This window comes from Triticum aestivum, chromosome 7D (genome assembly GCF_018294505.1).
Source record: "Triticum aestivum cultivar Chinese Spring chromosome 7D, IWGSC CS RefSeq v2.1, whole genome shotgun sequence".
Classification (NCBI taxonomy): Eukaryota; Viridiplantae; Streptophyta; class Magnoliopsida; order Poales; family Poaceae; genus Triticum; species Triticum aestivum.
The window spans coordinates 380,395,096-380,400,924 of record NC_057814.1 but is presented as its reverse complement, the minus strand read 5'-3'; positions in this window follow the sequence as shown (position 1 = coordinate 380,400,924).

Genomic DNA, 5,829 nt, shown 5'->3' with positions numbered 1-5,829 from the left:
GAATCGAAGCTTCTCCGACGGCTGCGGCTGGCCTAAACGCGTTCTCCGGCGGCCACCGGGCCTACCGCGACTTTGCCCCCCCCCTCGTCCCCCGCCACATGCCCGATTCCCTTTCCGCCGCCTCATCCGGTTTGGCTTCCTCTTGACCTTCCCTACCATTCCTCTCCACCGCCGGCCAATTCCGGCCATCCCCACCGGCCCCGGCGACCTTCAGCGGGAACGCGCGAGCTTTGACAGTTTCGACAGTAGGTTCAGTGCACTAGTTTTACAATTTCAAATACATCATCTGTTGGAGTTGGAGTTTTACATCACAAATATACATCATCTGTTGGAGTTGGCTATTTTTTGAAGATGTAAAAAGCACTTTTGGTGATGTAAATTATACGACACCTAGTTTTATATCTCCAAATTTGCATATCTATTGGAGATGCTCTAAAAGTGCAAAACTAACTGTATTAGGTCTTCTTAAAAGTAGTGACTTACTCTCATGAGAATAAAAGATCCAAATTATTTGTCACATCTCTAGTTCAACAGAGTACGTACTTTGTCTGTCACTGCAATAAAACTGGTAAAAGATGAAGCCCATGAGAATGAAAAACTAAAGCATCTTCAAAACGGACCCTCAAGCCGCCCGCAACCGTTCGGACTACACGGTCCGGATCAAGGAAACCATACAACGCGAACCTGTATCGGTCTGCCAAGCGGTTCGGACGTACTTTTTTCAGCAAACACAAGACAGTGGGGAGGGCTTTGTGGGAGTTCGGACAGCAGGCATGTAGGACTTCGACACCCTCGGCCAATCCAAAACCCCTTCCGGACCCCGCGACTCCATCCTCCTATTTTCTCTCCTCCAATTTTTCTCTCTTGTTTTCGTCGCCGCTCCACCAACCCGGCCGCCACGCCGCACCCCTACTGGAACTCAACGAGGCCATCACCTCCAGTGGTACAATCGGGCTCAACGCCGCTTCTCCTCTGCCACCGTTCCACACCTATCCTCAGACCGCCGCTCAGGTACCATCCGCTCCTACGATGCTCACCATGCCCGGCAACTTTTCGATGAATTGCCCGAGCTAAATCTTTTGTCCATTCTTCTTTGAAGCAATGGATTCGGATATGGGGTACATCTACGAGCCCTCTGTTGAGTCATCCGATGAGGAGGACTACATGGATGAGACGGTGATGATGCAGGCGGTGCTTGTAGATGCGGAGCGTGCGGAGGAGCATGTTCTCAATTTCAAGGGGTCAATCAAGGGTCATCGAGTGCCCAACCGCAACCGGGTGCGCGACCATTTGAAACTCATGGCGGCTACTTTGCCCCCGATGCCCTCTTCGTTGATGATTTCGGATGCGCAAAAATGTCTTCGATCATCTGTACCATGGTGTCATGTCCTTTGATGACTACTTCATCTTGAAGAAGGAAACAGTGGGAAGGATTTGGTTCTCTGGTTATCAGAAGTGCACGGCCGCACTACAGATGCCTGCATATGGCACGGTCGCTGATTCATGGGATGAGTACCTATGGGTGTCCGAGAGCACATGCGGAGATGCCATGGTTAGGTTTGCAACTACCGTGGTTGAGGTGTTTGAACCTCAGTACCTGAGAGAACCAACTATGGCAGACACCGAGAGGCTCTTGGTAATCTCGAAAGCAAGAGGGTGGCCAGGTTTGCTCAGATCATTTGACTGCAAGCTTTTGCAGGGGCAATATCAGGGTCATGTTAAGAAGCCCTGTAAGTACATCTACTGCCACCCCTAGTTGGTTTTGGAGTATTGACGACAAACTTGGTCGAGGGACTAATGTGTTTGTGAGAATTGCAGGATAACACAGGTAGTAGTCCCTCATTGATTCGGTTTACCTACCGGAGATGACCCCTAAAAATGTGTGAAGACAATGAAGACAGTGGTGGTATGTGAAGATATTCACAACAAAGATTATGACTCGAGAAGACATTCACATGAAGACTATGGAGTGCGAAGATATAGTTGTTTCGTAGTTTCCTTTTCTTCTTTGTTGAGTCATAGGAACCACCGCACTATTAAGTGGGGTCCAAGTGAACAAAGTCAGAGTGACTGAAGTGATGCTCAACCAAATCCTATGTCTTCGAGTGAAGACAATGAGAGCAAATCTTATCCAGAGCTGGATGAGTCAGCTTTACTTGTAGCCCAAGTCAAGCCGCCGCGTGTGTTTGAAATCCGACCGTTAGACACGTGTTAGTTCCGTAGTGACCCGGGGTCATTTCGGACAAATCAGGCCGGGTTGCCTCCTGGCTATAAATAGCCCACCCCTACACCATAAATTGGTAGCTGCTCAGAGTTAGTGCACGGCTTTTGTCGTTTGAGAGCAACCCACCTCCGAAGAATTTGAGAGAGAGAGATCCTTGCGAGGACAAAGCCCAAAACACTCAGAGCCAAAGAGTGTTAGGCATCACTAAAGTCTTTCTGTCCGCGTGATTTGAAGACTTATTACACTTGAGGACTGTGAATCCTCCAGCCGGTTAGGCATCGCGTTCTGAGCATCCAAGAGTCATTGTGGATTGCCGGTGAACGAACTCTGTGAAGGTTTGGAAGTCTACCTTGAAGACTTACCAGAGTGATTGGGCAAGGACTGAGTGTCCTTAGCTCAAGGGGAATAAGGTGAAGACGCTGTCTTTTGAGTTGAATCTCAGCCTCCCTAACCAGACGTACAGTTGTCATAGCAACTGGAACTGGTCCAACAAATCCCTGTCCTCACCAAGCAACTGGTTCTATCTCCTCCCTCTCTTTACCTACTGTTTGTCTTCGTGAAGTCATTTCCTGCTTGCCTGATCTGATTGACTTCACTGTGTGACGACTATTGTTGTTTAGCTTCGTACTATCTTCCATCCTGATCTATACTACCTAGCTGCTAATAGTCTTCATGCTTTCACTTCATCACTTACTTGACTATGGCTTGTTCAGTGTAGTCTACCTTCCGCTGCATATCAATAGGTTCATTTCTATCGTCTGTCTTCGAAACTCCCATGTTTTGAAGACTTCCATAAAAATCGCATATTCACCCCCCCCCTCTAGTCGATAACTAGCACTTTCAATTGGTATCAGAGCGAGGTGCTCCCTTGTTCTGTGTGATTCGGTTTAACCACCTGGAGTTTTAGCTACGTCGACTGCAGGGATAATCAAAGTCTCCGCTGCGTGCCCTGTCTTCGATGGCACTGATTACCCCTACTGGAAGAATAAGATGCGCATGCATCTTGAAGCCATTGATGTCGACCTCTGGTATGTCGTCAAGAACGGCGTTCCCAAGACCGGTGAAGGTGTCACCCCTGCTGATGTCAAGAAGTTCATTCAACTGGATTCTACTGCCAAGGACATCATCTGTGGTCATCTGACCAAAGGACAGTATGGCTGTGTGAGTGCTCTGGAAACTTCGAAGCTAGTCTAGGACTGGCTCTCGAAGGTCAACGAAGGCGTCTCAACCCAGAGAGACTCAAGGATCAGTGTTCTTCGCAACCTCTTCAACCGCTTCAAGAGAAACGACAAATGAGCTTCATGCACTCGGCGCCACTGAGATCACCAAGCATGAAATCGTCAAGACACTCCTGAGATCACTTGACAACTCATTTGACACCCTAGCACTGATGATTCAAGAACGCCTTGACTTCAAGACTCTCGATCCGTCTAACATACTTGAGAGGCTCAACACACATGAGTTCCAGTTATCTGAGAAAAGAGATATCTATGGTCCCAGCTATGGCCGTACTCATGCTTTGAAGGCCAAGGCCGTTTCCTCATCTGAAGAAGAATCTGACTGCAGTTCTGGGGATCCTGAAGACATTGGAAAGGAGCTTGCTATGCTTGTGAAGAAGTTCCAGAAATTCACCAAGAAGAAAGGCTTCAGAAAGTCTTCAAGATCCAGCTCGAGAAATGATGAAGCTTCTACTCATGACCACAAGAAGAGAACATGCCACAAGTGCAAGAAACCTGGTCACTACATCTCTGAGTGTCCACAGTGGGACAATGAGAACAAGAAGAAGAAGAAGAAGAAGAGCAAGGAATATGATTCTAATGATAAGAAGAAGAAGAAATCCTCAAAGTCTTCCTCCAAGTCTTCGTCCAAGTCTTCATCACACAAGAAGAGCTCATCTGGCAAGGCTCGTGCTTTTGTTGGCAAGGAAATGGATTCAGAGGAGGAGTCTGCTTCTGAGGAGGCAGAGGTGGAGTCTGAGGAGGAGTCCGACTCTGGCGTTGCAAGTCTGGCTCTAGCTAAAGCCTACGTTGCCAAGTCCATCTTCAACACTAAAGACAATGGCTCCGTCACCAACGCTAATGCAAATGACAAGGACAACTCTGCTCCCACCTACTGCTTCATGGCACGCGGTGCCAAGGGAAAGGTCTCCAGCCGGAAATCAAAGGCGTCAGATGCTTATGCTGGGGACCTAAAACATCTTGTGGGCGCAAGATAAAATGCCCAAATGGTCTTACTATGTATTTTGTTCCTGAATCACTTGCCAATCATCCTATCAGCCCTAACCTAGATCTGAGCTTTGATAATCCACTTGTTCGTCAATTGTTTATGCTTCACAATACCCTTGGTGAAGCCTATCCCCCTAACTGTACTGTAGGGTATGACACCACATGCTTCAGAATGGATTATGGACAGTGGATGCACTAATCATATGACTGGTGATCGAAGTCTTCTAATGGACTCAACCTTACGTCCATCTGACAAGAGTCACATCACATTTGCTGACACAGGTAAAAGCAAGGTATTGGGTCTAGGTAGAGTTGCAATCTCAAAGGATCGGCACATGGATAAAGTGATGCTTGTTGAATCCCTTGGTTTCAACTTAATGTCTGTCTCAATGCTTTGTGATTTGAACATGATTGTGATATTTGGAAAATATCGTTGCCTTGTTCTAATGGAATCTGACAAGTCTCTAGTCTTTGGAGGGTATTAGAAAGATGATCTGTATATGGTAGATTTCTCAGCAGGACCACAGTTGGTCGTATGTCTTCTAGCAAAAGCTTCAGAGTGCTAGCTCTGGCATCGGAGGCTAGGGCATGCTGGCATGAGGAACTTGTACACTCTCGCGAAGAAGAAACATGTCGTAGGCATCGAGGGCATCAAGTTCAAGAAGGATCGTCTGTGTGGTGCCTGCGAAGCTGGAAAGATGACTAGGGCCAAGCATCCCTCGAAGACAATCATGACGACGTCACAACCCTTCGAGCTGCTTCACATGGACTTATTTGGCCCCACTCACTACTCTACTCTTACTACCACTGCTTGCCTCTATGGTTTCGTCATTGTTGATGATTATTCAAGATATACATGGGTGCATATAATCCTCTACAAGAATGAAGTGCAGGATGTCTTCAGACGCTTCGCCAATCGTGCCATGACGAACTATGGCATCAAGATCAAGCACATCAGAAGTGATAACGGCACAGAGTTCAAGAACACATGCCTCGACACTTATCTTGATACATTGGGCATCACTCATGAGTTCTCTGCTCCATGCACACCTCATCAGAATGGCATTGTGGAGCGCAAGAACAGGACACTCATTGAGATGGCTCGGACGATGCTTGATGAGTACAAGACTCCAAGGAAGTTCTGGCCTGAAGCCATTGATACTGCATGTCACATCATCAACCGTGTTTATCTTCACAAGCTTCTGAAGAAGACATCCTATGAGCTCCTGACTGGTAAGAAGCCAAACGTCAGTTACTTCAGAGTATTTGGTGCTAGGTGCTGGATCAAGGATCCACATCACACTTCAAAATTTGCACCGAAAGCACATGAAGGTTTTATGCTTGGTTACAGAAAGGATTCGCACTCCTACAGAGTCTTCA